Source organism: Pogona vitticeps, chromosome 6 (assembly GCF_051106095.1).
Source record: "Pogona vitticeps strain Pit_001003342236 chromosome 6, PviZW2.1, whole genome shotgun sequence".
Lineage (NCBI taxonomy): Eukaryota > Metazoa > Chordata > Lepidosauria > Squamata > Agamidae > Pogona > Pogona vitticeps.
The window spans coordinates 36,084,095-36,095,818 of record NC_135788.1 but is presented as its reverse complement, the minus strand read 5'-3'; the positions used below and the strand labels follow the sequence as shown (position 1 = coordinate 36,095,818).

Here is an 11,724-nt window from a genome sequence, read left to right as displayed (position 1 = left end):
GGGAGGGATTTCTTTAGTGGATTTTAGTTAGCTTAGGCCACTTCTTTTTTGGAGGCTTGTGTTCACTGGTGGGAATTTTGTGTGTGGCTGTGGAATCCCTTTCCCAACAACATTTAATTCCTGTGGTTGTGTGTGAGTCTCACTCTGAGACTTAGTTGGCAGGGCTTTAAGTTTAAAAACTTAGTTACTTTTGGAGGCTTGTGTTAATTTATGTCTCTTCAGGCACAGTGGGTGGGTGGGAATTTGGTGTGGGCCAAATACCTCAGTGCCTGATGGGGCCACAGTCTACTTTATTGCCATGTCTGTGCCTCAGTGCCCGATGAGGCCACAGTCTACTTTGGTGCCAATTACCTCAGTGCCCGATGGGGCCACAGTCTACTTTGCTGCTTTGTGCCTCAGTGCCCAATGGGGCCACAGTCTACTTTGCTGCTTTGTGCCTCAGTGCCCGATGGGGCCAAACTCTACCTCAATAACAAATACCTCATTGCCTCCTGGGGGCAAGCTCTACATCACTGCCAAATGTGATGTTATTGAAGACAAACTTTACCTCAATGCCTTATGCCTCTGTGTGCCTGCCAGAGACAAATTAAACTCCCTCAATGCCATCTGCTTCTGTGCCACATAGTAAACTATCTTGAAGGGACCCAATTTGTGGGTGAATAACTCAGATGTCTAACATGCAATCATCACCAAACATGGCAGGCATGTTGGGGAAAGACATAGGAAGCTTCAGTGTGATTTAGGATTCTCTAAGTACCTGGGGGGAAAGTTCCTGGGGGTGCCCTCCTTGTGACTATGTAACTCAGGGGTCCATTGCCCAATGTTCACCAAACTTGCTGGACTCGTAAAAGTGTGTCCTAGGAAGCTTCCCTGTAAATTTGGTGTCTCTAGGTGCTTGGGGGGCAGTTTTATAGCATTTTAAAATGAAAACAAATTGACAAATTGATTTGTCAATGATTATTCATAAATTCATATTTGTTGATTCGTTAAACTTGATGAATCACGAATCACAATGAATCACCATTTTTTAAATTCACCCCCATCTCTAGACAGGACACACTATAAAAATTAAGATGAAACATATTGATGAGAATATATATACATAAATTTATATTCCTGATGGTAATGGGCTACACTGTATATTTGAGTTGTGATTCTATTTGTCATTTATGTTGTTTTATATTTTGTTGTATTAAAAATAATAAAATAAGTAAAACTAGCTGCTGTTGTACTCGCTGTGATGGTTATAAAATAAATGTGTGGTACATGTAGGCTGTGGAAACAGTGACATGAAAGTTACACAATAGACACCAGTATGAACATAAATGATGGCTCTCTTGGTCACTCATACCACTCATGAATCTAGGGGTAGAGAAATTAACCCAAGAAAACCCAAAACTGCAGACTTGGGAGTTTGGCAAATTATTCTTCAAGGGTGTATAATTGCCATAATCCACTGGACTCCCAGCCATCATCATTTCAACAGTTTTCACTGAGTTTATTCAAATCCACTCATTCCATCATCTTCAGACTTCAGTTCATTGAAGTCAACCAGTACAAACATTACAGGTGTATATCACACAAAAATAGCAATGTAGTCCTCAACCTTTGGTACTTTGGCTGTTTCAACAGGTTCTAGAGCAAGGGATGAACAATTTAGGGTCTTCCATATGTTGTTGAACTGCAGGTCCCATTTGCCTTAGTGACCAACATAGCTGAAGGTGAGGGATGCCAGGAGCATAGAAGGATGCAAGTTATCCACTCCTCTGGAAGAGCATCTTTGGACATCCTTGACCAACCATGCCATGAGGATTTTCTGGTTTACAAACTCATTTTTCAGAAAACAGGGCTGGGAGTCTGTGGACTGAACAGGGAGGGACCTCAGCCCACCATTGCAGGATGAGCCCTCTCTACTGCTTGGATCACACGCTACCCAAGTAGAGGTTTCTGGTGACAAGGGGGAGGGGGGAGATACAGCTATTTTGCTGTTGTGGAATCTTACTTGTTGTCCAGGTAGGCAAAAGTCATATGAAAGATACATTATGGTTGCAATCTTACACTCATCTGTGACAAAATTAATAGAAATTGCTTCTGCATAGGCATGTATAGGATTGTGCTGAGGGTCAATAGTTATCTCTCACCCTCGCCTACTTCCCCCTTTAAGTGGAGAAAGGGGAAATACTATTTCTCAAAGATTTCTAGCTCCCAATTTCTACAATGCCGGATTGCTCTCCCTCCCTGACCAAATCTGGTTTTAATACTAATAAATGCTTTGATCAGTCCTCTGTCTTTACAGATAGTTGTTGACAGAATGTTGTCTCTTCTGCTTGGGTGCAAATGCTTCTCACTGATGTAGCTAGAGATTTTTTATGTTGGAATGTATACATTGGAGAGGTGAGGGTAGGGTTTGGTATTACTGATTCTTCAAATTGACAGCAATTGGAAAACAAGGAATATACAGTGGGGAGACTGGCTTGTAAACTGCTATCTGCAATATTTCAAATTTGTGTCACTCCTGGTAGCACAAATGGATACAACATACACCTACAACTTAAAATCTGTTCAAGTCATATGGTTTTAGAGGAAACTTGTTCAGGAAAAGACACAGTCAGAGCAGTATCTGTGACTCAGTAACTTATTTCTGAGACAGGAAATAAAGAACATTCTCAACAGCAGCAAATGGTCAAGCAGGGAAGGTTTAAGGCACAGAGCTTCACTACATGTTATCTTCATGGATGGGCCTAAAGCAATAAAGACTCCCATATTGATTATTTAATTGCAGTGGAAGTATATTTAGACAAGAGCAATATGATAGCCTATTTTGTGGCCTTAATTTTAAAAAGGGATTTTAAAGATTAATTTTGCAGTCCTGAAGGTAGCATTGTGCCATTATATTGCCGACATGATACAGTGGAAAGGATTGTTTCCTTAAGCACTTGTAGTTATGCATTGTTCTTTGCCTAGGATGGTTCAGATAAACAAGGGATCTATTTTTCATGGTGGGATTGGCGTCTGACATATAAACTGAGTCACTTGCATAAAGTAATTTTTAGACAAGTACATTTTTAAAAATAAAATTGAGACATCACATACATTTATATTCCCTGGATTCTACTGAAGCAGGTTGAAAGAAGCACTCAGTGCAACTAAAATAGCCATTTTTTTACTATAAGCTGCTAAATGACAAAGCTGCACAAAAGTTATGCCAAAATGGAAGCTTTGTCAGTTTTTAAGATACAAACGAGGGAAGCTCTTTTCTTTGAAAATCTCAAGATCTTTCATATTCAATTGCTTCCCAAGGCTGAAGCAGAAGCAGAAGCAGCAAGGGACATAACTAAATTATTTATTTGGTTAAATATTTACAACTGAGCAATCAGCATTTTAAAAACTGAGATCTACAATGTTATGTCCTATCTCCACACCAGGTTATTCATCTTAAAGAGTTTTCCATATGCAACTAAACCAAAGCATCGATCTAGTAGGTTTCCTGACTTCAGCCTGATAGAACATACAGCTTTGCCCAACAAAAATATCTCTGAAATCTGCATTCTGGGAGGGGGGGGAAATCATTAATAATGATTTGATCACAGTGTTCTTGACTGTATAAATACATTTTTTTAATAATAAAATTGTCAGTGAATACACTTACAGCTCTTCATAGAAACGTTCACTAACTTCCCCTGTACGGATTTTTGTAAAACTAAAGGGCATACGTATGTATTCTTGTCCCCACCCTGGCATTCCATGTCTCAGTAATTTTCTTTCCATCAGATCTCTCTCCACAATCCAGACAAAAGGGCAGTTGCACCTAACGGCCGTCTGTTATTATTCCTGCATATTGAAAAATGCAGTATTACTGTTGTTTATTTGCATAACCCATTGTTCCTGTTGGAGTAAAATGAGCTGCAAAGGTTTCACATTATCTAATCTTCCACTGCAGCATTAAGATGAAAAGCTTCGCTGTGGTCATCACCACAGTTCTATGTGAGGCATGAGGTTGCTTTTTAATACATTATTATAGGGAGGAAAAGACTTGGCAGTGCTTTTAGGACTTTAAGAAAGAACAGTGAAAATGTTATGAATGCCCTTAAGGGGAACAAAAGAAGGAGAAAATATTTTCGGAGTTATGATGTCACATTGTCTGTAACTGCAGCAGCGTCGCCTTCCCCTGCCTTTCCTACATAACTGGGAAAAAAATTAACATTAGACAAGAAGAATGATATTGGATTCTAATGAGAGCAAGCCTCTGTATGCCTGTACTGGGAAAATGAAGGGTAATTCATTTGCATGCCCAAAGCGTCCTAAACTCCACCACCATCCCTGTGGCTTCAGCTTCGGGGGCTTGTCATCTATTCCAAGGCCAGGACTATCAGAGTCCAGCGCTGCATCTGGGAATGTGGTCGTGGGGAATAATGAAGCTCTTCTGTTGTTGTTTTTTTCTGGTTCAGATTCTTTAAATCTAATGACAACCAAACATTATGTTGTAGGTTTTATAGCAATGTGCTTTAACTAAATATTTTTTTTTAATGAGAAAGATTTTCACTATATTTAGTATCGATCTTTGAGTTTACAAAGGCATTTTGGTTAAGGCATAGAAAGGAATATGATAAACACATTAGAGGAGAGAGAGAGAGAAGCAGTGAAAAACAGCCTCGCAAACATGTTCTTTTAAAATCATCTACATGCTGACAGGCAGCTGTCTCTGGTCAAAGATCTCTCTCCTGATTTCCTATCTATATGGAGCCTTTAAGGGGCTGGACACAAAAGCAAAATATTAGGTGCAGCCTTTCAATAAATTATTTTTCTTTTAAAATAAAAGGAAAAATTAATTTCCCCTCCTTTTTTTAAAACCAAAGCCAAGGTAGAAGTCAGGGAGGGGGTGTTGAGAACAAATTGCTATGTAAAATGATCAGCACAAAAAGGCATTGGGGAAGAGCGGAAGAGGCTGTGCCAAACAGATGGCACACCCTGCTGTGTTTTTGATTGAAAAAGAAAGGTAACATTTGCAGCCACGTCAAAGAGACAGTGATCAGCTAAACAAATGGGTCTCTGAAGTACAGCCACGCTGGGGTGCAGGGGGCTGCAGGGGTTCCGGGGAGGCTGTATTTCACAATAATGCTAGGTATGCGACTTTTTCTCCCAGAGCAAAGGGAGATGGGCTTCTCCATCCCTCCCTCCTTTCAGCCAAAGGCGCGCACACACACACACACACACACACACACACACACACACACACACACACACACACACACACACACACACACACACTGTCTTTGTGGAAAGAGAAGGCTGTAGACAGCAAAATAAGCGGAGCCGGACCTGAATTTGCAACTTCTTGGTGATCACATTGCCCCAGATACGGTGAATGTGACACAGGGGGTGGTCTCAAGGGCTTGACATTCCATGTGCTTTGTTCCCAGTTAAAACTGGTGTGTGTCTTCCATTAAAAAAATCTTTTTTAAAAAATAGGAAAAGGGTGGTGGGGAAGGCTTGATGCCAAAGAAAGCACAAAGGTGTGATTTCTCAAAGAGGCTCTCGCCGGGCCATATCTCCTACCTAGGTATCGTCTGAAATACAAACGTCAAATATGGCAGAGGAAGAGAGTGTACAGGGAGTTTAAATTTTTTTGGCTCATCTCAGCTGGCAGCCTTATTCCGCTCCAGTAAAGACAAGGTGCAGAAATGTCCTTTGGGTGACATTCAAAACTCGATATAAATCCTCTGCTTTATGAGACTGCAGTGCAATAAATTACTTAGCCTAATTGTAGATGTAATGAATTACCATAATTAGTCATGGGCTACATTAAATTAATCAGCATGGTACATTATTTTGCTAAATTACATCTTTGCCTTCCAAAGGCACCAGTGCAGCAATCAGGGCTTCTTGCAAGAGGGGAATGATGCTGTAATGAGAAGCCTTTTCTGCTCCTAGAACAGTGACAGGAGATGAATTTTGATGGGAGACAGGAAGGTCTGTAGACACGAGAGCCTTGCCGTGTGCCTGAAGTGTCTTTGGTTGTTAATGATCATCGCGTTCTCCTGCAGGGGAGCAGTGGGCCGTATCCTGTGAAGGTTGCGGCGGATGCTCTCACAGGGGGAAAAAAACCACTTAGATAATGCTTTAAGGCAAATAATATAGCTGAGATGACAAGTCACAAAGCAGTGGGGTAGCAGGGAGATAATGTCTTTGGAAATATTAATAGATTTAGAATGTTCTTTTTTTTACATTGGCTGATGAGATTTATACTTACCAGATTTTGAGTAGTAGTATTGTTATTTTGGTTATTATTCATACAGCTTAGTTCTGAGTTAAAGCCTATAGCTATTTCAGCCTTTACTTAAAACCTCCAGCTGTTCGGCCTTTCCTTGTCACTGCTTCTCAAGGAAAAACTTTGGAAGCCAACCATGTTTGAGAAATTTATTATTCACTATTTAGTTGTTGGGAGGGCTCGAGGGTCCGACCTCAGCTCACAGATAAAATATTTCATCTCTGAGTCATTTAACATTATGCTGCAGGTTAGAAAAAGATGCAAATTCCTTATTCTTTTAGCCCATCCAAGTTGACTAACCTGTTATCTCAGAAAGTGAAAGCGATTTCTCCTTCAGCTGTTTCATAGCAAGGGTGGGCCAAATACAGCCACCCAGAAGTCGTTGGCCTAGAACCCCCATCAGGCAGCCCTTGCTAGCACAGCTGAAGGTGAGGAATGATGGGACTTGCAGTCCTACAACAAAGGAAGCCTGCATTTTGCTGCCTCTTTGTTTTCTTAGCCTTTGCTTGGCTGGCTCCTGTTTCAGGAATTGTAAGGCATTTGAATGTCCTCATTTAAATATTCAGAGTTCTCCATGATATTATGACACTCGGCTGCAGGACATATTAATTACACTAGTCTTTGAAACAACAGATAGTTTTCGAATTCCGACACTTCAGTCTGGATTCACAAAGCTGTAGGGATTAAATGTCTTGCAAAATCTCCAGCTCAAATGGAAAAAGAGATAGGAGTTCAAATGAGAAATGAGAGGCTGCCATTTTGGAGAGAGAGCAGGGGGACCTTCTAAGGAACTGGTAAGATTTTATTTTGAGTTCCACTGGCTGCCAAAAACATGTCAGTATTTATATATATAAAAATAAGGCATTTAAAATACATGAATAGTGGCTGTTTCCACTTTTTACCTGTCTGCTTTGAGAAGACAGGAGCATGAGCCAGCCTGTAAAATAGCAGTAGGATAACATCACCAGTAGTAAATCTTGTTCAAAGGCTGCAGCTTTTCTACTGCAAGAAAGCACCCTAAGATGAAGTAAGTCCTTATTGGGTATATCCTCTAGAAAAATCCCTAAGCAGAGCTTGAACCACATGTCCTGGGGAAAAATGCATAGGAATGCAGAAAGAGCTTGTGTGTTTATAATTTGTGTTGTTAAGGCTTTCCTCCTTTCACTGTCTCTCCCTCTCTCTGGTGGGAACCCATTTAATTAGTGAAAGAAGGTATTGAATTTTAGCTTATTGTGCATATTGTTTTCCAGCTGTACAGAAGATTGCCAAGTTTCTAATGGCCTGACCCTGTTCTGTAAATCAGCAGTAAACTGCGACATTTACACTGAGCAAAGGCAAAGGGCTCATTCTGTTGGGTTTGTGCTGTCACAGGGACCTGGGCTCAGGGATTAATGGTCTGATGTTAAACATCTGTCCCCTGTCTTTGGGGGGACGTAAACACACAAAGAGGGGATCTAATGCCATCTACTAAGAGACCGTCAATGAGAGGAAGCCCTTGCTAACATTTCCAATCCAGTGGCACCTCAGACACATTGCCTCTTTATGCTTAAAACCCCACCACACTAAGGGTCCTATAAATAGTCTCCCTATGACAGCTCAGAGGAGAAGAGAGGTTTCCTCCAGACATTAGTTGTGCTAAAAGATTCATCATTACCTGCAGTCACGAAATAAATCTCTGATACTTACAACTGTAATATCCATGCTCTACATTTTATTGCAGATATAGGTAGACAGTCATTATTTTTGACACTTTTGCAGCATTACACAGAGTACTCCAGGGGGGGAAAACTAGTGTACAGAGCACCAGAAAATAGATTGATATAACCACATGGAAGCTGGTTACTCCACTAAGCCTTTGTAGTCAATATAATATTCCCTTAATGATGTTAAACAGGCACATAGATTCCCCATTTAATGTAAAAATCCTATCAAAGAAACAAACCACAGTTACTTGCAAATTAAGTTGCCAAGGGGGGAATACGTATACGTTTTCATCTTCTATTAGCCATCAAGAAATATATATTTCTTGGAGCAAAGTGAAAGAGAGCTTAAAACACACACCATGGTTGTTTATGATTTAGGGACTTTTAACGCAAGGCAGTGGTCAGCAACAGAAATTTCATTGTTCTTGCGGGACAGCAGGAACAGACGTAGGTTGGGAAACCAACCAGAGGGGATACCCAGTGTAGCTTATTTTACAGCAGAGACTGTGATATGAAGTCAGTGACTGTTTACACTATGGATGCATCTGTTATAGAGAAGATGCATTAACCGTGTCTCAGGGCAAGACCCAATGAAAGCAATAATTCTCTCAGTTTGACCCTGTAAGTGAATTATGTAACTATGCTATATTTCTGTCTTCTTTCCCTTGCTGTATTCCTGTCATTTGAAATCCCTGTGAGTTACACAGACCTCCTGGCTCTCGATTCCAGAATGTATTCCAGTATATTTGTCAATGAAGGAACCTAAAAGCAATGAAGACTCTGAATGGTGCATTTATATTTTACTATAGACTGCCCCAGAAAAGAAGAATGCATCACAAAGAGTCACTCATCACTTGTTTATTGGGATTAATTCAGAGCAAGAAGGGAACCAATATGGGCAAACCTGTGCAATCAAGAAGATAAAGTGATGTGATTTATTGGTCAAGGCAAAGGTATGGTGGGAATACAGGTTTCTGGTGGGATGGCAGATGTGTGTCTTCATAATAGCCTGATGGCAAGGCCATCTACCCAGCAATATTGAAGAAGTACCTTGGCTGTGTATATCTGCCCAGCATAAGCGCAGTTGTAGTATTAAAGCAGACTAGAACCTGAAAATCTTGAAATATTTACCAAAACAATCCCTGTGTGAATGTTTTCAGCATGCCATGCAATCCCATGCATGTTTACCTGACAGTAAGACTCCTCTGTTTCAAAGGATGTATTCCCAGGCACAGGACTGCAGTTTGGAAGTATTTTTCAGCTCACATTCCTCTTAAAAACACTGTTATTAGAAAACCTTAAAATGACCATTTATAAAATCAGGCAACTACAAGAACAACAAATAATTAAAATGGCTTCAACAGTTTAAATTTAGTAAAGAAAGTGTGTATCAACTGTAGCAAATTCTTGTAGGGATCCTCAGCGATTTATCTTATGAAAAGCCACACAAAACCTTGACAAAGAGATGATTTTTGGCTTGTCTTCTAATGATGAATGAATGGTACTTTGTTTACCTGTCTGTGGAGGATGTTCCACAAGTGAGACAGCACCACTTTAAGAGGCCACCTTTCCATGGCTGTCATTCACCTAACCTCACCTAACAGAGCACCTGGGGCCAATGGTTTTGCAGATCTTGCTTTAAAGATTTCACAAATAAATAATAATCTTAAAACTGCAGAGCTGGAAGGGACCTTATGGATCATTGAGTTCAGCCCCTGTTGAGGAGGCACAGCAGGGGAATCAAACTCCTAACCAGTGGTTCCACAGTCAGATGTCTAAACCACTGAGCTATCCACTGGAACTCCCATTTTTCTTCTTTTTAACATAGCATTAGAGCCTTAAGTATTACACTTAGTGAAACTCACATTCTATTATGAAATCCAATATCCTCTCAGTTGTTCACACCTATTATCGATCAAATACATTCTGATCCCCAACTGGAAAACCATACTATAAAACCAGGATTTTATTTCCAAATCAAAAATCTTCCACACAATCATGCTCTAGGTGCTCCCTTATTCAGATTAGGTGAGATATGCTTTAGCTAGGATAAACCTTGAACTAATTAAAATACTTGTTTGTTTTTTTGTTGTATTTTTATACTGCACATCTAATGGCCTTGCCACTACGAGCAATCTCATAATTTGAGCAGGTACCAGCAAAAAAGAAGAACCAAATCCCACCTTAACAAAATGTGTATATTTTGTATACACATCATAATTTGTAAACTCATATTTTTATATTATATTTCTTCATATCACAAAATTTAATGGTCAGAATAAGTTTAGGTAACAAGTAACTAAGAGTTATAAAAGGAGGATATCATGGAATGCCTCCACAAAAAGTAGAGTTTTTATGTGCTTGGCACACCTCTACAGATAGAACATTCTGTAAAGAGGGGGCCACCACAGAGAAGCCCCAGCACCTGGTCACAGATTTCTCGCCCTTCTTCACAGTGGCTACCTGCAGCATCAACACCTGGAAGGTGCAAGTGGAATGGGAAGTTGACCTTAGGGAGAGTTATATGGCTCTGATAACAAGGTATGGTTGAGATCATAACTCTACCTTGGCGAGAACTCAAAAGTTTAGTACCTATGTTTGGTTTCTGATGTAGAAATTAAATTGTTGAGGCGTGGGGAAAAATACATTGGCTGGTTGTTTTATTTGTTTGTTTAGTACCGTATTTATTGACTACTTTTTGCCATTGTTGTAGCTGCTTTTTAACAAAATGTATTGTATAAATATAAATTCCCCCTCCCCCCGTGGCACTTTTATACAGTGTAATTGACACGGGATGCACGTTTTTCCTCCCAAAGCCAACAACAATACCAACTTAGGAACAAAAAGAAAAAGAGAGAGAGCACGGTTGCAATGTGTTGCGAGACACTTTCCTTCTATCAACACAGTTGGAGAGCCTTCTGTTTCTTGCGCTGAAGGATATTAGCATAATGTCAAGCTCTCACCTTTAGGCTATTGTATAAAATAAAGCACTTGTTTTAGTATCTTGTTGATAAATGGAAAGACTGAACGTACACAAACATTTATTACACTACAGGTAATTATTTCAAAGTTCTCTTAATCGCTCCAATGATGAGACTGGCTTGAAAACCCAAATAAAGAAGATTGATTCATCTGCCATTCTGTTTGGTTGATGAGGGCTCGATACTACACGGGTGTTTACAGATTGGAGCTCCTCCAGCAACTGGGCCATCAACAGGAAGTGCAAAAGGAAGACCTTAGGGCACAGGAAGTTCCTAACAGAAACATTTGGTGCAGTGGTAATTGGCTTAATTCTACTTCCATCATCTTTCGTTTAGAACTTCTAGACAGCTCAAGGGTTCAGGTATCTGTCTATGGAGCTGGAGGTTGGGCATTCAATTGCCTACTGTACCCCTCTGGTGGGGGCTGGACTCAGTGATCTTCAGTTCTAAGTTCTAAGATGATTAACCAGTTCCAGTGTGACATTTTGATTAGGAATGGTCAGCCTCTGTATGACTTGAGGGTGCTCAGTACATTGCATCATATGGATGTGAGGGCGATCTGGCTGCGACATCTGTCACCCCATTGATCGCCAGGGTTGATTCGGCTGATCTGGCTGGCTAGGCGGGTGTCCCCTTCCTCCCTCACCGCTCCATGTGCATCCCTCCCGAAGCTGCGTGCTCGGTGGAAGAGGATGACCATCCCAGATAGAAGGAGTGTACCGTTCTTCGGTCAAGGGTATACGATAGCTGCGCTCCCCTGCTAGAACCTCCA

At 40.6% G+C, this 11,724-nt stretch overlaps 1 long non-coding RNA gene across 1 annotated transcript; it reads left to right on the top strand.

Annotated features, from left to right (window-relative positions):
- Window positions 1-6,221: 6,221 nt before the first annotated feature.
- On the top strand, window positions 6,222-10,823 carry LOC140707996 (uncharacterized). The gene is made up of 3 exons (XR_012088122.2): window positions 6,222-7,062; window positions 8,781-8,924; window positions 10,788-10,823. It is a non-coding gene; the product is annotated as an uncharacterized LOC140707996 (long non-coding RNA).
- Window positions 10,824-11,724: the final 901 nt, after the last annotated feature.